We start from the raw sequence: 21,050 nt of genomic DNA, 5'->3' as shown, positions 1-21,050 counted from the left end.
GGGAGAAGGACCTTAATTTTCCAGATTTGTATCTGTAAGGGCAAGTATTAAATGTATGCACTAAAACAAAATATTTGGGGCATATAATTGATGATGAAATGATGATGATGATGATTAGTATATGTACAGGCAGCGCCCAAGCTAAAACGTTGGTGAGAAATGTTTTATATGTGTTTGGATCAGGTTAAGATAAACCTTTTAAGAGCATACTGTACCTCTTTTTACACTGCTCCTTTGTGGGTTAAGTTTAAAAAGTGAGCCTATAAGCTTCAGATTGCTTACAATGACTGTATGAGGATGATATTGAAAAAAAAAACAGAGGTATAGCAGTGCAAGTAATCTATTTTGTTTGTCAATAATAAAATGAGAAATAATGAGAAATGAGAAATGAGAAATTTGATGCATACATTTATTTGTTGGCTAGATAATTCACAGAGTGCTATTATTAACCCTGGGCAATGTGTGGTGCGGTACCAGTCACCTATGGGAAAATATTGGTAGAATTGTCTCTTTTAAATGTTTTGTATTGCATGTAATTGTGTGTTGTCTGTTGTCTGTTTTTTTTCTAATGGACATTGAGTCTGGAAATAAAGTTGAATTGGATAGTTTATGTTTCTTTTATAATTTTATCAACAATAATAATTATAAAATAATATAATAATGTATATATATATATATATATATATATATATATATATATATATATATATATATATATATATATATATATATACGCATACATACATGCATACATACATACATATTATATGGACGTACATAAAATCCCATTGAAAAAATATCACCTATTGTATTATTATACATAATAAAATGAAATACAACAATTCACATATAAAGTGAATTTAGAACTACTCTCACCAACTAGCAATTGAACAGGGGGTAATCATTCTTATATACATATTCAAATTAGACCAATCTGTGTTTTTTTATAACTAACTTAAAAAAAAGTTATGTCCAGTCTTAAAGAAAAACAATTGAAGACTAACTTGTAAGACTAGTCTTAGCAGTTTATGCAACCGGCCACATATACTACAGTCCTTGTGTTTATTGTATTATAGTTGTCGTTGTATTTTAATTTAGGTTGCATATCATTTTGGTGGAGAGTAGCCTACCTAAAATTTAACACAATGAAATGTAGGCTATTATTTAAATGATAATTGTATGATGAAACACAAAGAACTGACCTGGTTAACCTAATATTTGCATATTTTTTTTAAAATTCTAAACTCTTAATTAAATTGAATAAAGTGCTATAATCAAACTCAGAATTAAGTCAAGATAACCCACCTGCATCCTTCAGCTGGTCAGTTTCGAGCTGCTTTAATATAAAACAGCAGAGGGCGCCATAGCCTAAATTAACAAGTAGCCTAAAAGAGATTCGCGTTCACAATCACTTTGCTCGGTAAACAACAACCGTGAGAATAGAGGCTACACTATAGGCACGAATTAGCATAATACCCTCTATAAAATGCTGTAGAATAATGACTGAAACAACGTATTATATATTTAGGTTATTATTTGTTTGCATACTCATCTGCAGCACGACGAAACGTTGTTTCAGCTGGATGCAAAATTAGAAACTTGGTAAGTTCCGCCAGCAACAAAATTATTTTATTCTCTAGTTCTCTATGTACTGGTGCAGCTTACAAATACACTATATGAAGAACATATAATGTGACGAAGGCATTTTTCAATCACAGGACCAACTCAAAAACTATGCACAGCATTGTGATACTTCTGGTCTGGAAAGAACCAGCGAAGAACCTTAATGTTTTTAAGTGAATCGTGCACAACCCTCTTACAGTAATTCACTATTAACATAGATTGATTTATTTGGAAATTAACCAATGTAGGCTATGCAAAGTGGTCTGTTTGAAATTCCACAGATGTGTTCATCAGTGTGTTTATTTGCTGGAAGTAAATATTTAAACAAAAAAATTAGAAGATGCCTCTGGTGCATTCTACAATCATATCAAGTTTACAGATTGAACATTGGACTTGTCTTGGAATATTTGACATGTTAAAATGCACAGTTAGAAAAAATCTAAACGTTATATACCTGTTCAAATAGTTTAGTAGCATGATCATGCCTTATTTGTTTTTTTTCTATTCCCTCAGATATTGTAGTTTTTGCACTAAATATACAGGCTGACATCAATCATTGCCAGATGTCTAAAAAACTGGTGGTAATTGTGTCAAAATATAATGAAATTAATGTTACAACCAAAAAGATTCCGTAATTGAAGTCTCTAAAACAAGCACCACTGCAGCATAACAAGGTATTCATTTTTTTCCCTTCTTATTTTTCCACTTCAGCCGAGAAAGAATGTTATCCACAATGAGCTTTTTTCATCATCTAATTTGAGGGACAGCTTGGCCTCAGAAACGAATATCTGACCTAATCTGAGTGCAGGTGGGTGACCGGTGTAAGGAGCAAAATCGCTTTGTCATCGCACGTGCTCTTGAACGCGGCCCATGTTAAACAAGTCTCCCCTCTATTCTCTGACAGTAAGATAATTCGCCCATTTTTTTCTCTCTCTCTCTCACTCCCTCTCTCTCTCACACACACACACACACACACACACACTAGAGAATACAAGAGAATACATAGCCACAGGTACGGGGTGATTAGAAATGGTTTTTGTTGACCCCAAGGGGTGATGGTGATATTGATAACATTTTCAAACAGTCTCGCTCATCAAAGGGTTTCCTGTTGAAGTTGTAATCTTCCTTGAAATAGGGCTTTGTTAGCCACCGTGCCATTCACTTGACCGAGAATTCCTCTGCAGTAAGCTAATGGGGATGATTTTGAGCGGGGTCGGCGTTGGGGATCAGAGCTGAGGACCCGAGCGGGGTGGCCCCGGAGCTCATGAGGTGCCTTGCGGCGATTTGTAGCCCAGGTGACTTTGCAAATTCCCCTCCTGCTTAAGACAGGCCTCACTGGGCGATCATTTTCTAGACTTTACCCAAGTCTGCATATCAGAGATCAAAAACAGCGAATTAAGTATGTGATTAAAATGCCTAGTCAACATTATTTGACTGAGGAATCTCTACAGGTTGGGGTTTTTTAAAAGAAGCTGTTATTCAGCAAGGATGTATTACATTGATCAAAAGTGGCAGTAAAGACATTTAGTGTTCTTTTGATCCTTCTATTCATCAAAGAATCATCAAAAAATCCCCAAAAATAGTAGCACAACTGCTTGATACATTGATAATAATAATAAAGAATGTTTCTTGAGCACCAAAACAGCATATTAGAATGATTTCTGACGGATCATGTGACACTGAAGACTGGAGGAATGATGCTGGAAATTCTGATTTGCCATCACAGGAATGAATTACATTTTTAAATATGTTAAATAGGACAATTATCTAATTTTACTGCATTTTTGTAGCCTTTGTGAGCACAAAAGGCTTTTGAATGGTAGTACAATTGTCTTTATTGTCATATTGATTGAATCAGTCAATAAATCAACCAATAGATGGATGTTTGTCATTACTAATGTGATCAAAAATCTATACTTTGCTCCTTTAATACACATAAAAACAGTTTGTAACGTACCAATGATAAATCAGAAATTCCAGTGATGATTGATGCTGAAGATAGAGATCAGAGTAACTCAGGTTTACAGGTGCACTGCATTCTTGGCCAGCCAGCGCTGTGTCACAGGTGAATGTCACTGCGGGGTGTTAACAGATCTTTAGATTTCTTCAAAAGGCAAGCTTGACCCTCAGATAAGGATTTTATAGAGGAATTCAGACATTTTCTAATACAAATAACACGTTGGTTGTTCACATTACCCTATGAAATTTATATTAAAACACTGTTTCCAAAGCTGAAAAGTGACTTGAAATAATAAAGCTATTTTTCCTATAGGCTACTAACTTACATGAATTGGCCATTGTTTTTTCGTATGTGCTCTAGGAGTCCAGAAATACCTTGGCTGTCAGCACCGGGACGGAACAATAGCCTCCCAGTCCTGTAAAACCCAGGATCACTGAGGGAGAACATACTTTCCAATAGCAGGTGTTTGAGTCTGTCAGTACCTGCTCCTCACCACGACTGCCGGTGAAAGGCTCGGGTTGTCCAGGTGTGCATGTGCATGTGTGTGTGTGCAGGACTTATTCCTCTAAGGTTACTATTTGGCAAAGCTGGGGATTGAAACATACTATATGGCGCTCAGACTATTAAGCATGTTCATATCTCATGCGTTTGGTCTGTGTAATTCACATTATTTCACACGTTTAGAAAAGAAATGGCTTTTAAAGACGTTTTAACATCCTGTGTTCTGAAGGTTGCTGAATGTATTTTTGCGATTTGAAAAAAAAATCTGTTTCTCAAATCATTTTCTCAGAGTGTTTTCTTGCTAAAAAAGAACCATGTTTATTTAGCTGGAAAACTCAATTTTCTTCCTTTCGAACTTCCTCCCTGGACACATTTCAGTGTGTTCATAAGCCGCTTACAACCCCACAAAACAACATCCTCAGATACTTGCAAGATGCCACAATGCTTTTCTTAATATGAACAAAACGACTAAAAGTTTCTTAGACTTAGTTTCTATAAGACAAAAACCCCCACAATCCCCACATACTTCACAATCACTGTGAAGTATGATGTAAAAGTTTGTGATGTAATCCTAAAACATTAATTTAATATCACACTCAGCCCTTGGAAGCAAACGATATTCCCAGGCAGTTATACATGTGTGTTGTGATCGGTATGCTCAAACTCCCATCTGTAGTTCATTTGTCTCTTCTCCTGATAATTTTACACCTAATCACCACTTCTGCACCCCGATATAGCGAGCTCTAATGATAGATGATAATCATGCAATATATGCCTGAAGCATATTGATGTAAGGTTTCCCACACAGAAACAATGAGGCGATTGAATTTAGCAATTAAAGAGCTCTCATTTGGCACCCAATGGGTGAATTGAGTTATTCGGCTTTTGGGTTTTATAACATTTGCACAAGGTGACAAGGGTGGAAAATATTACAGTTCGATTGTCACAAAGTAATTATATATACTGTGTATATATGTATATATATATATATATATATATATATTACATACATACAGTGTTGGGGAGTAACTAGTTACATCTAATGGCGTTACATAATTTAATTTTAGAAAATAAATTTAACTGTAATCCGTTACAGTTACTGAGGAAAAAATGTATAATTAAATTACAGTTAGTTATAAAAATGTCAATGATTACAAAGGGGGTTACATCTGAATATTTTCAGAATTTCTGTAAAAAGCTAGGATATGTTGAATAATATTAATTTGTTGCTTTGCCTGTTTTCGATGTGCACATTTCCTCCTGCCATTTAAAGGCTGTTTAGTAAAGTGATGCTATTCTGATGCTTTTCATTGGCTCTCTTGTTTGAATTTGCAGCACACCACATCTGCCAATTGCATCAAAACACATTGCCACCATGGCGAGTGATAAAAATGTATTCCAATGCTGGAAATTTTAAATCATTTCATCCAGAAACCTGTATTTAACCTCTAAGTAAAAAGAGTAAAAAATAATCTCAAAGTAAAAAGAGGTGCTACAGTCTTGATTTTGTGGTGGCTGTGCTTTAAAGTTAAATTATTATAATCTTAATCCAAGTGATGAAGGATTTTGAAAGCCTGACAGTATTCAGTGTTGAGTACTACTGTAAGATTAACCCTGCCTGGTTTAAATGATTGAAAATGATTAACAGTTGAAAACATTCGTTAGAAATTTAGAAAAGGAATCAAATGTAATCAATTACATTACTTTAATAAAGGAATTGAAAGTTACTCTACTTATTACATGTTAAATAGGGTAACTTGCAATCTGTAACAAATTACATTTTCCAAAGTAACCTTCCCAACACTGTGTGTGTGTGTGTGTGTGTGTGTGTGTGTGTGTGTGTTTGTGTGTGTGTGTGTGTGTGTGTGTGTTTGTGTGTGTGTGTTTGTGTGTGTGTGTGTGTGTGTGTGTGTGTGTGTGTGTATATATATATGTCAAACGATTAAATGTCCAAAGTAAAGGTTTGGATTACATAATATGTGTGTGTACTGTGTATAATTATTATGTATATTTGAATATACACACATACATGTAATATTTAAGAAATATTTGCATGTATATACTATATATACATTTATATAATTTTTATTAGATATAAATATTATATATATAAATATAACATGTTTTTCTTAAATATATACATGCATATATATATAATAATTATACACAACACACACACACACACACACACACATATTATGTAAACACAAACTGTTATTTTGAATGTGATTAATTGAGATTAATCGATTTGACAACACTAATATATATGTGTGTGTGTATCTGTAAATATATATTATATATATATATATATATATATATATATATATATATATATATATATATAAGAATTGATTTATTTATTTATATATATATATATATATATTTATATGTGTGTATGTATGTATGTAAGTATGTATGTGTGTGTGATGCCAAAGTTGATTTCTCACCAGTAACAATTTTTCTTTATATTTTATAATCTTTTTTAGATTACATTTTGTTTTGTATATTCTTAACACTATATACTGTTGAAATGCAGCAAGTGGTCAAATAAAATGGACATTATCATTCTCTCATGATTTTTAAAAGAACACAATAATTTCATTGTCATAATATAAAATGTAAATGTAAATGTCAGAGTGCCGCTTTCATGTACACAATGTACAAGGAACAAAAAAGGTTCAATGAAAAGAACAATCGTGAGATTTTATATCCTCTCCACAGAGATGCATTATCACATTGCAGTTGCCTAAGAAATTAAGCCAAATTGTGGATATAATGGCTGAGGCTTGAGAGAACACGTGAGGGCCTGGACGGGGGGAGAGCGGATGAGTGATTCCTGGCACAACCGGAGAGAAAGAAGGAGACAGAAAGAGTAAGAGCGAGAGAAGTATACTGACTGGTGCTTAGCTCGAATGAAAGCTCCTGCTTTGCGGACCAGAGATCAAAACTGAGGGGGCCGGTCTGGGTCTTCACCTGGGCCCTTTGTCATTGATAAGTCTGTCATCCCTGCTGATATTGGAGCAGTAATGGCAACCGATGATTAGCCCACTCCTGAGCCATTAACCACATTTCTTATCCCTCTGCTCATGCTCCACAGGGGAAAGACACACAAAGAGATCCTTTATAGTCCTTCAGCCTTAAACTCCGAGGCCGCGTCCACCTGACCTGAAAGGCACAACTGTTACGTCCCTTCGCCGGATCGCAGAAGAAGAAGTCCAAGACGAGCTACATGTCAAAGGTCTTCGCGTGGTGCTACACCAAATGAGGGGGTTCTGAGTGACCGGCTCGCTGAAAGACTGCCACGTAGAAAATTACACAAAATTGTCTGTTTTGTCAACATTTCATCGGTAGATTCGCACAAGAAAAAGACCCCCGGTCATTTCTGTGGCGCAGGCTCCCTCCGCTCTCCCTCAGACAGCTAAAGGGATTGAGCTTCTCAGAATTTGACTGACAAACAAATCTCCTCATTATTTCTGTCTCTACCCCCCCTCAGTACGCCTCTTAACCGGCGATATTTAATATGATCTCTTTTTAATGATCCTTAAGTGGCTGAAATTACATCCCCTGAAAAACATGTAAGGTTTGATGGAGGTATTTGAGTTATGGAGCCTCAACTAAAAAAGGGAAAGAACAAGAAGAAATTTGTCTCAGTCGATCATTATATAAGAAGAAAGAAAGAAAGAAATTGCAAAAAAAAAAAAAAGGTATTGGTAACTACTTTTACAATGTCAACACATGGTAGTTCACCTCTAGCCTCCGAGATGTTTTCTTCAACTTTCGTGGACCCTAAAGCCCTTTACTGAAAATAGTTTGCCGTGGCCTGGGTTAATCCTGTAAAAATATTTCTCCAAACGCAAGTACCTCGCTATGTGTCTCAGACTCTGTCTGCTCCCAGGATTTAAACTTCCTGTTTGTGAAGGACACAGCAGGAAGTGGCTTGATTCTTCACACACCTCTTTAGGGTGCTGACCACTCACTTTAAATCACTTCCACTAGTCCTGTCATGCTTGTGTGCTGTCCATGATTAACTGCCTGGGATATGATGCCTTAGTTACATCTGACAAATGTGGTTTATAAGATAAAGAGGGGTTCAAATGTCTGAGACGACCAGTGTAAATGCTTGTATTTAGCTTTTTTCCCCCTAATTTAATACAACCCCTTTAATACCGGTTTTCCATTATTTTTTTCTGACATTTTTTTTAATTCTCATTTTGTTTACCCTTAAACATTCTGTTTATTTGCAGATTTAAATTGGATTTTGCATTAGATGTTGTTTTTGTTTACTTTTGAACTTATTACTCAAATTTTCTTTCAATATATATATATATATATATATATATATATATATATATATATATATATATATATATATATGCTATACATTGTGAACAGCACACTTGATGAAATATATTTTGTTTCAAAATGCATATATTTTGATGCCAAAATGTATATATATTTTTTTTAAATTGGTTACGAAATATGTATTTCAATTAGACTAATCAATTAATGTCAAATCGATTAATTGCGATGAATCGCTTCTAACATAATTGTTTTTGTTTATACAATATGTGTAATATGTGTGTGTGTGTGTGTGTGTCTGTGTATATTGCCAAAAGTATTTATCCTAGAAATCTAGACGCACCCTAGCGGCAGAAATTTTTTTTTTTCCGCGAGTGTAGTCTAGCAACTCTCGGTAGACCTGAGAGCTGGAAAAAACAAACTCTGGTCAGGCCAATCACAGCGTGTGTAGAGTCGGTGGGCGGTCTTAACATAATGACAGCGCGTCACAGCAGAGTTGTGGAGGTTCTGCGTGCTACTCGTAAACAAGTCTTTTTAATCGGCTTTGGGCGCGACTCTGGAAGACTTGGGGCCCTATTTTAACGATCTGAAACGCAAGTGTCAAAGCGCAAAGCGCAAGTAACTTTGTGGGCGGGTCTCGGCGCTGTTGCTATTTTCCCGGCGGGATAAATGGCTCTTGCGCCCGGCGCAAATCTAAAATGGGTTGGTCTGAAGTAGCTTCATTATTCATAGGTGTGGTTTCGGCGTAACGTGAATAAACCAATCAGAGCGTCTTCCAACATTCCCTGTAAAAGCAGGTGCGCAAGTTCCATAATGGATTGCTATTATTATGGCGTATTTACCAGGCGCACGCCAGGAGCGGTTCACAGCCGAGGAGACTGATGTTCTTGTAAGAGCAGTGAAAGACAGAAGTTGTGTTGTATGGGGATGGGAGAAACCCACCCAAAATAGCGTCGGTTAAACAGGCGTGGGAGGAAATAGCCACAATTGTTTCATCAGCTGGCATTCCCAGGACGTCGCACCAGTGCCGCAAGCGCTACAATGACATCAGAAGACGGGGAAAGTCCAAGCTTGCCAGCATCAATCGGGCACGCCGTGTAACGGGAGGTGGATCTGCCTCTACTCAGGACCTGACGCCAGCAGAGGACATCGCTGCGTCCACCCTCACCGATTTTTTTTCCTGGTTCTTGACGGACAAACCAATTTGTTAGATGTCCTTATATACATATATGTCTTGCCAGAAGTTGCCACTATTGGGCAAACAGGTCTCCTTAATTATTAGACTACAATTAGCCTGAATAATTTGTAAGCTAGATTTATGCCTATTTTTTTCACATCTTCGTGGCACACCACAATGATTTCCGTCATCTCATGTGTTAATATTTTTTAGTGTAACAATTTATGATTTGCAAAAATAACTGTTGCATCTGTGTAGATTACATGAGCAAAGTGTATGCGCGTTGTGCACGCTATACATTATGGTCAAGCATGCGCCCTTAAAATAGCATAATGAACAACTCGCAACGCGCCACTGACTTTAGACTAGGTTTTTTCTGGTCAGTGGCGCAATTGTTTAATGGAACAGCAAAATAGCACCAGGGATTGTTTGCGCCGGAACACGCCTCCTTTTTTTGCGCTGAACCGCCCAGGTAGCGCAAGTTCATTCACTAGTTTAGCGACGTGCTTCTGTGGAGGGAAAAGCGCGCTTTGCGCGGGTGCAAAATGGGAATGACACATGCGTCGGTGTACAAAGTCAATTGCGCTGGGTGCAAGATAGGGCCCTTGGAGTTAAGCTTTTCTTTGAGAAAAGAACAAAGAACGGCACTGAAGTCATTCTTAAGAAAAGATGTTCGAAGTTTTGCCTACCGGATACGGCGAAAGTCTATCAACTAACGTTAGCTCGGCTTCACCTTCTTCTTTGCTCTGATTGGTTGTGGCGCTATCCAATTGCATGCAGAGGGAATTTGAAAGACAACCCTTTATCCCGCCCCCCGGATTGAGCCCTGACAATGGTGAGTTTCCAGACCCAACATCTTGATGTGGGTCTGGCTTGTCAGGCTAAAAAGTATTGGGACACCCCTCCAAATCATTGAATTCAGGTGTTCCAATCACTTCCATGGCCACAGATGTATAAAATCAAGCACCTAGGCATGCAGACTGATTCTACAAACATTTGTGAAAGAATGGGTCTCTCTCAGGAGCTCAGTGAATTCAAGCGTGGTACCGTGATAGATTGCCACAAGTCCATTTGTGAAATTTCCTCACTACTAAATATTCCACGGTCAACTGTTAGTGGTATTATAACAAAGTGGAAGCAATTGGGAACAACAGCAACGTAAAATCAAAGAGCGTTGTCAAAGAGCCGCAGAAGTGCTCAGAAGTCGCCAACTTTCTGCAGAGTCAATAGCTACAGACCTCCAAACTTTGTGTGGCCTTCAGATTAGCTCAAGAACAGTGCGTAGCTTCATAGAATGGGTTTCCATGACCAAGCAGCTGCATCTAAGCCTTACATCACCAAGTGCAATGCAAATCGTTCGATGCAGTGGTGTAAAGCACACGGCCACTGGACCTTAGAGCAGTGGAGACGTGTTTTCTGGAGTGACGAATCACACTTCTCTGTCTGGCAATCTGATGGATGAGTGTGGGTTTGGCGGTTGCCAGGAAAACGGTACTTGCCTGACTGCATTGTGCCACGTGTAAAGTTTGGTGGAGGGAGGATTATGGTGTGGGGTTGTTTTTCAGGGGTTGGGCTTGGCCCCTTAGTTCCTTTGAAAGTAACTCTTAATGCTTCAGCATACCAAGACATTTTGGACAATTTCATGCTCCCAACTTTGTGGGAACAGTTTGTGGACAGCCCCTTTCTGTTCCAACATGACTTGCCACCAGTGCACAAAGCAAGGTCCATAAAGACATGGATGAGCAAGTTTGGTGTGGAGGAACTTGACTGACCTGCACAGAGTCAGACCTCAACCCAATAGAACACCTTTGGAGTGAATTAGAGCGGAGACTGCAAGTGCCTCAATGCCTGACCTCACAAATGCGCTTCTAGAGGAATGGTCAAAAATTCTCATAATCACACTCCTAAACCTTGTGGAAAGCCTTCCCAGAAGAGTTGGAGCTGCAAAGGGTGGGCCAACTCCATACTAAACCATCCATAATAAAAAAAAAGAATGGGATGTCATTAAAGCTCATGTGCATGTAAAGGCAGACGTCCCAAAACGTTTGGCTCTATATATATATATGTAATATACACACATTATTAAACAGGAACTTTTATGTTAGATGTGATTAATCGCGATTAATCGATTTGACTATACCTAAATTTGGGTAAATGCTAAATGTATTTTTAACATATTTTTGACAAATATATTTAAACTGAAGATATCTTAAAAAAATGTATGGGTAATTATAAGTAATTTAAACTTATATTTTCAAATGTATTAAAATATAACTGAAAATTTATTTTTGTGGTACAGGATTACAATAAGCAGTATCGTGTGAATCATGCCAAATAATCTGCAAGAACAAGTACTGAAGTAATTGTTTAGAACTAAGCAGATTTTCAGTCAAAGACAGCGCAGGATCCTACAGCGGCAGGACTGTTCCTCCCGGCCCCCAGTGTCTGTGTGTATGCTGTATGAGAAACAGGGCAAAATATCGTTCATTAAAGGGATAGTTCACCCAAAAATGAAAATTCTGTCATCATTTACTCACTCTCAAGTTGTTCCAAACCTGTATTAGTTTCTTTGTTCTGCTGAACACAAAAGAAGATATTTTGAAGAATGTTTGTGACCAAGCAGATAGAGCAACCATTGACTACCATATAGGGAAAAAAATACTATGGTAGTCAATGGTTTCTCTTTGTTACAAACATTCTTCTAAATATCTTCTTTTGTGTTCAGCAGAACAAAGAAACTCATACAGGTTTGGAACAACTTGAGGGTGAGTAAATTATGACAGAATTTTCATTTTTGGGTGAACTATCCCTTTAACTTACACAACCTCAGGAATAAGATAGCAGCTCTTGATAAGATCTGCTAATGCTGTAACATGAAATTATAGAAAGACAAAATTGTCATTTTCTAAATAAGCACCTGTGATCTTGCATGAAAGCCTGAAAGCCCCCCATTTATAGGCTCAATCTGCTGACAGCAAAAAAGCGAAGAAGAAAAAGAAAGAGTGGGAGGGAGGTTTGCACAGAGCAACAGCCCGGAGCGGTAATATCTCAGTCATGAAGGGTCAGCGCTCGGGGAGCAGACAGTGAGCTCAGGTGCTCGCCTGAGAGAATCCAAACCCCTTTGGACTGTACCTCTCATAACCCAGCTAGACCAAGCCTGACCCATGGCTGTGCTCACTCACAGTTGATTCCGGTGAAGTGGCGGTGGATACCCACAGCTGTGTAATGCAAGTTAACCTTTGCACCTGACCGAATCAACCTTTGACCTGTCATGGTGTCATGGCATTTTAATGATTTTTTTGTAATATTAGTTTCATATAGGAACAATTACATTTAAAATGCATTCAAATAAATGTTAGCTGGTAGAATGACTACAGGTATGACTAAAAATCTGTTCCATACAAACAAAAGGTCAACAGTTCTCTTATTCTATCACATTAGATTATATTTCAAATCAGATGAGGGATATTTCTACTTTAAATCTCTGGTCTCTGATGATAAAAGCTTTTATTGTATCAGAAGTTTAAGTAGAAAAGCAAAACGGTTATGCTATGTTATCATTTGTTCCGCAGCTATACGATTATCAACAAAAAATAAATATTTACCATTGGTATGCAAGATCCCAGAATCTGAATAAAAAATGTATCATGGTACAGGAAGGAAAACTCAACTTTAAAATGTAGACTTGCAATCGATTTTAGCAAGAGGATATATGGAAAAACTCTATAGTTTTATGGAACCATGCAATATGATTATACAAATAAAATACATGTATTCTTATTAATAACATGTTTTTTTATTGAATTAAATGATAGAAATTAAACAAACCAATGAAGAAATAAATTACTATAGCAATAATATTAATGTACTGTAAAATAGAAAGCAAGCATTTAATAATAATAATAATATTGTACAGAGCTAAGGTACAATTAAGATAATACAGTATAAACATTACCATTTTCTGTAAAGTGATATACAAATAAATTGAGACCTTAAAGGGATAGTTCACCCAAAAATGAAAATTCATCATTCATCATTCATCATTTACTCACCCTCAAATTGTTCCAAGCCTGTATAAGTTTCTTTGTTCTGCTGAACTCAAAAGAAGATATTTTGAAGAAGGTTTGTAACCAAGAAGATAGAGCAACCATTGACTACCATAGTATTGTTTTCCCTACTATGGTAGTCAATGGTTGCTTTATCTGCTTGGTTACAAACAATCTTCAAAATATCTTCTTTTGTGTTCAGCAGAACAAAGAAACTCATACAGGTTTGGAACAACATTGGGATGAGTAAATGATGACAGCATTTTCATTTTTGGGTGAACTATCCCTTTAAAGCATCTCTTCTGTTGACAACAGATTAAAAACTTTTCACTTTACAAATTTGGGAAGATGTTTGATTTGTGTTTTCAAATTCACGTTATTTATTATACTGTATGGCTAAAAACTGAAAAAAGTTGAGCATCAACAAGAACCAGTAACGACTTTAAAAAAAGGACTTTCTGTATCGAATGGAATGCGTCGTTCTCCCTCTCCATTATCTTTAATGATGTCATACTCAACAGCTGGCCAATTAGCAGCTGAGAATACAAATGATGCGAAGACTCTGAGCATGACCCTGTTTCCTGTCTGAGGATAAGCTGGGTTAAAACTACAATTTCAGGATATTTGTGATCATGTCATGTTGTTTGGCTCAACAGAACAAGAAACTGTTCTTCAGCCGAGCGGCGAGCCGGCAGGTCCACCACAGATTCCCAAACCCTGCCGCTGTGGGTTAAGACGTCTGCCAAGCTACGACAGCTAGCAGTTGACACCTCATAGAGCAAATGGGGGCAACCTGCGTTCTGCTGGCCCGACTGCTTCGCTTCACCTAATTACCTTCCGATTACGCTGACAAATTCTTTATTTCCGGTCCTAAATGGAGGCTCTGGCAACAGCTCTTCCTGTGTGGGTTAATGTTCCCGTAGTGAAAACAACCTACCCATTCGTTTCATTTTCCAATCTCTATAAACATAATCCTCGACACCGGCAGAGTGGCCAGTGAGTAACACCTCACCTCCACAGCTACCCCAATCTCCTGGGACTGGCCCGACGTGGCCAGCCGGGAGCGAACGGGTCGGCCGCTTGAAGGATTTCTGCACGTGTGTGTGCGTCAGATGGGAAGAGAAAGGGTATTGTGCTCCTACCAATGTGTGCCTTTCTCATCTGGATAGTTTCCTCATCACCTCTTTAAATCTTAAAGTGTTTGGCATGAAGCCTGAGTCGGGTTCTCCTGAGGCTTTCTACCACGAGCACTCGGGGTCAGTGGCAGCCGTAAATCTTCCGATTCTTTTGCTTTCGAGCGGAGTCGTTCATAGAACCGTTTGTGGAGTACAAATAGATTTTCCCTTCTGTTTAATTGCTCGGTTTCTTCGCGATGCCAACGGATGAAATCATTTTTATGCCACTTTGAATATCTCAGTAAATATGTATGAATTTTATTTCACAAGAGCCGGCAAACTATACAGCTCCCTGCACATAGGCTTGTCAGTCTCCCATAGGCTATGATGTTTTAAGTCTTTAATAAAGAAAGCGAACTGCCATTTAATTGGCTCCCTGAAGATGTCTGTGAAGGGAACCTAAAGACTGTGAAAGCCACTTGGCAGAAGGTTGATACGAATGGAGAGAAATGTGATAATGAAAGGCCTTTAGATGTGTGCAGTATTTCCACACAACCGACAAATGATCATGGCAACTGTACAGATGCGGTAAGCGTCGTGCATTAACTTGGATTACCCAGAACCATCTTCCATTTCTCCCAATGCTGTTTCAACCAATATGATGTGTGAGTTGTTAAAGGCTCCTCATAAACCTGAGATGAACGCCAGTCTCCTGCTTTTAAATGGGGCTTTTCTGGAGGAGGAATGATGGCAGACCTTTTGTTCACACTTCATTCCAGAGCAATGCAATAAGTGACATGACCGTGGCCCTGACCAAGGCACAAAAAGTCATGGCCTTTACCATGTCTGTCTGTGTCCCTTAGTCCCTCCTACTGATGTGGGATCTTGACTCTGGTTTCCTAAATAAAACAGACACATGTCCATGTGGACACAGCTGAGCCAGATATACATTCTTGGGCCTCGTATAAAGAACACGAGAAAAAAAAAACACTGCAGGTACAGATCAAACAGGTGGATGACGGAATTACTCGCACATACTTGACTGGAACACAGAGATCCTGGCACTTTTGTTATTACATTCGATAGGTCTGGAAAGATTAATGTGCACTTGCTGTTCACCACAGAACCACAAGGAGGCAAAGTTAAAGAAGAAAAAAGTAAAAAAACAAGATATACTGATAAACAGATGTACAGATAAACAGACAGATGTGATCCTATTAAATGTTCATGATATGTTTCATGCAAAGAGTAAAGTCCTAATGATTTATATCACTCTTTAGGGAAGGTCAAAGCAAAACACACTCATTTAATGTATACGATGCAAAGTTAGTGATGATTGAAGAGGGGCAGAAGTTCAAAACAATATTTACAATCCATGTCTGAGATTAAAAGCATAATTCAATTAGTCAGGGACTCACCCCCTCTTTGGGTCAAAGTTCAAATTGTCAGCGGAAGGATACAGCGGATGTTTCCACTGAATTGAAATGATTGTAATGGCTGATAATGTTCAAGACCTGCAATTTGGTGTAATATGCCTAAACTAACACTAATATTATAGTAATATTAATATTTATATTATATTATGTTTTTTACATTACATTTTAAATTAAACTACAGTAATCGTAATACTAAGAATAAAATGTATATATTATTAAATTATATAACTACTTTACTATTATACAATTGTACAATTTTCAATAGAAATAATAAATATATTATATTATTGCTATTATATTGGTTATGGTTTTATAAAGTAACTTATTTTACATTACATTTAAAATGTAATATTAAATTACAGTAATATTAATACTATACTAAGAATCTAATAAAATGTTTATGTTATTATTGTTTATTGTTTTCTTATTGCTTATATTTAAAGCCTTAAAAGTTAATTTTATATACTGTATATATCAGCAAAAAACAAAATTATTCAGACACCAGATATGATTTTTTTTTACTAGTATGTGCAGGACACTATAGTTCATTTATGTTAGTGAGGATAGCGAAATAAGGTAAATTGTGACATATTATACCCAAAAATTCTTCATACAGTGCACTACCAGTAAAACTGATAAAAATTTGGGACCAAAATTATTCAGACACTTTGACCTCATCATGTGTTGCTTAAGTGTTTTTTCTTTAATTGCTAATGCAACCTTTTACACCACAGATTTAACAAAATGAAACATTGCTTGGTAATTGGTATTATCTAATTGGGTACTTAAATTTAACAGCTAACAGCTGATTGGTTGATTGTAAACCATTACATAGGGCCTACCTTTCAAAGTTATCTGAGGTTATCAAGATTAATTTATTCTGACACAATTTAACTCTAAATTCTTGTCATATTTTATTACCATTTTCTAAACTATAATAAACTGTGATAATGTGAGACAATATTGAAGGTCTGAATATACGTTTTAGTTTGACTGCATATACTGTATGTGTGTATATATACAGTATATATAGTGTGTGTATTTATATATACATAATAATTATACACAGGACACACAAATATGTAAACACAAACAAATTTTGGATGCGATTAATTCACGATTAATTTTTCCCCAACACTAATTTGTATTTATTTGTATATACAACATTTACAATTATTAATTTTTCAAATTCAATATTAAATTATATAACTATTGTACTACTATGTAATCTCCCATATCTATTTAAGTTATATTTCAGGTGTGTTTTCACAGCTGTGGTTTAACATTGTAGATGATGATATAGAGCTGTAAACGACAGAAATCACAGCTGTTTGGCCCTGCAGGAGAAAGTGCTCTGCTGATATAGAAAAACAAGTTGAACAAGAATAAGATTTTATTGCATGCTGTGAGATGTCGTGACAGCTCGGTAAAGGACATGCATAAATCAGTAGCAAAAGTAGGAAAAGTTTCTGTATTTAACTACTGTGGCAGGACATGGAGATCTGCATCCAATTATTTGACTATATGCATACTGTGACCTCTTCTCGATGTGATGTTATTCCAGTGACAAAAAAAAAAAAAAGAGCTAGGAATCAAAAAATTCATCCAACATGATGACATGGTGATGATGAAAAGGTGGTTTGTCTGACAGGTGCAGCACACAAGGACAGATGTGCATGAAATATATGTTTGTTCTACCATCTTGGATGATATTGCATTGCAAGATTGAAATCTCACTATCGGCATCAGATTAGGTTGGAGGATAACCTGTCAAAAAAGGGCAACAATAACACAATGTATAGTTGACATTCACAATAAACATGTCAAGAAAAAAACATTCCTGACAGGACATTTGTTTTTTTGGATGGAAAGAGCAGTCAACACTACAACATATGAAGCATAGAAATAGGATTTTGGACTTAAGGGTGAAATGAATCTGTATGAAAAGCAGCCAGATTTGCTAGTTATATTTTATGTTCGCTCAGGCCTCAGATTTATCAGCGTTTCATATACACCAGAGAACACATAAGAAATACCTCCTATCTTTTCTGTTAAATTTCCTGGATGTGATGGAGCTAAAGCTTCTCATGCAGAGAGCCCCACTGGGTCCTAATGCCAATTTAGCATCTCTGCTAACCATCGTAGAGTTAGCGTAGGCCATTCAGTGCATTGCCTGCAGCTAGCCATGCTAAGCTCTTGTGTGTTTACACAGATGGCGTTCTGTCCTCTTCCATCGACTGCTTCTATAATTCCCAGTGTAACAACTTCCCCTAAATGAAGCCTTTGAAAAATTCCAAAAGCAACATGCACTTAGCATTTTAATAAGAGAATGGCTTGATTCGATACATATTGTCCAGTGTCCGGGTCCTCCCAGTCCATCTAAGACTGGATTTCCGAGCCTTTCGTTCCGACCATCTGAGAATGTCTCTGTGAGAGAAGGACTGGAAGATAGCACTGAGAGATTTCCAGAAATGCAAACCATATGTAAGCAGAGATCTCTTCAATGCCCAGTGTCTGCTGTTTGTTTTCATAAACTTCACAGTCAATGCACCCCTGAAACCTCAAGCCATGGAGAGTTTGTGTCAGGGTGTTATGTTCTCAGTGTCTAACTTTATAGTACTGAGAGATATTACCGTGCCTTTTTGATGTAACTGTTTCATGCTTCAATGTGCAAATACTGTACACATACATACACAAACATTGCTGATAAAAATAGTCCAAAAAAAATCATAAATGCAAATTACTATATTAAAATCGATAAAAAGCTGATATAGTACTGATCTAGTCAACTTAGTAATAAGCTCTATCGAAAGAACTTGTGGCATGATGTAGATTACCATATAGGAAAATATTTGACTCTTCCAGCAGCTTTACAAAAAGAAAAGAAAAGGGGGGAAAAAATCACTGTTTAAGGAAATGGAAGAAACAAGGCCATGGACTTCAAAGGTTTAAAAACAAAAATGTGTTATTTTTGGTTAAAGCATGTATAATATAAATTATATTTTTATTATATATTTTTGAATTGTAAAGTTGTAAATTGTAAAGTTTTTAATTATAATTTTCTTTATGTAAAAAGTTTTCTGTTAACAGGTACAATATTTATTTTGTGTAGCTATACTTGTATTTTAGCATTTATTGCATTGGGCACAATTAATTTTATTCAAAGGGCCTTGGTGAAACCTTAATTTTTGCTTTTAAGCCCAAAGCTAAACATATCACCATATAGTCAAAAAGTTGTCACAAAATTTATTATCAACTCGAAGAAAACATCCTTGTCAAAAGAAAAGGTCTTGACGTTGTAAACAAAACATAACAAAACAATGTTTTAATGGCCCTTAAAACCTAAACAATGCCTCCGAGTCTACGTGAGCTATAGGAAAACCATCCATGAGCAAGTTGTCATGTGTAACAGGGAAGCTTCAGGCTGAGAATATCGTTTTCTTATCAATTATTCAGAATGTCTCTGATGGGAAGGTGGCAACAAAGGGAAATCAATGCTGGGAAATTGCTAGTGAATCAATGGTGAAGAATTTTTGTCCATGGCCTCACATTTTTGCCTCTCAACTGTGGTTTACTGGTAGCTGACAAAACGCCACAGTGCATTATTAACAGTGTCTTTGCTTACCTATGATTCTCTCTCCTGTGAGAACAGAATGTTATTAAACCTTATTTGCAACCTTAAAAAGGTCAAAGGGTCACACAAAGATAATGTGGACAAACAGAGGATGCTAAAAAATTCGGGCAGTTCCTGTCTGAAGGGAATCTAGAAGGACTACAGCAGTGTGACATCCATAACAAGCCTACTAAAACTTCTTAACAAATTAGTCCATTTGGCTTCCACCCAGATGAGGACCCCTTACTGTCTGTCATCTGTGTAATTTCTGTCCAATTTGTGTTATGCCCTTCAAATTAATCATCATTGCAAAAAAGTAAAGAGAGAACAGTGAAATGATACGATTGTGAAAGATAGAGAAAGAGAGAGATGGCTGTCATCCTGGCTCTCAGGTAAATAATAAGGGATTAGGGTGCAGGTGAAAGAATTTTGAGTATGATGATGACAGATGATATGGACCGGGGCTGAGGAGGCCTCTCACAGGGACACACGCCTGACTCAAGGGTAGGTGCCTCATTAAGACAGCAATGCAAAAAACTGCTTTATTGCATTATTTTGTTAAAGTAATAGAGCTATAAAATATTTATATATATTTTTTAAGATTTACAATATGTATATATTATACCTAGGACACTTTGGGGACACCTCCAGCGTGACCGGTGTCTGAAGCATGTGTCTAAACACGACAATGTCATTGGCTGGCGATGGCTGGACCCCAACCAAGAAGGGGTACTTCGTCGTATTTTATATTAGAAAACTAGTCGAGTGTTCAAGTTTAAACTGCCTCCCCCAGATGTTGGGGTCGGTTATGCAGGCAGCTCCCTTTGGCGCCAAGTTTACGAGTAGCACCCTCCCCCTAGGTGGGTCTTAAAGCAGGGCCCTCCAGTACCTGAGATGAGCTCTTTTAATCGGGTGTAGTTAGGACTCCGCACATTTATGAGAGCCATCCTTACTTAAAGAGTCAGAACCTTCCTTGTCAGGGTGTGTAGCTTGGGTTGTGGCCGTAGGGAATATAGTCACTGATGTCACTAGTGCAAGCCTGTAGGACGGGGAACTTTAACTCCGGTAGTTAATCTCATGGAGTCAGGTGTTTAGTCACAGCCGATAGGGCATTCATTCCCCTCAGCATGGCAGAGTGGGTATTTGTTCCCCAAAGTGGACACAGTGTGAGTTCCCATCCGAAAGGAACGTCTTAGGTTAAAAATGTAACCATGGTTCCCTGAGAAGGGGAACGTGACACTCATTGGCATGTTTTATTTAGTTGATGACGTGTAATACAG

This window comes from Gobio gobio (assembly GCF_949357685.1).
Source record: "Gobio gobio genome assembly, chromosome: 10".
Classification (NCBI taxonomy): Eukaryota; Metazoa; Chordata; class Actinopteri; order Cypriniformes; family Gobionidae; genus Gobio; species Gobio gobio.
This window is presented reverse-complemented; position numbering follows the sequence as displayed.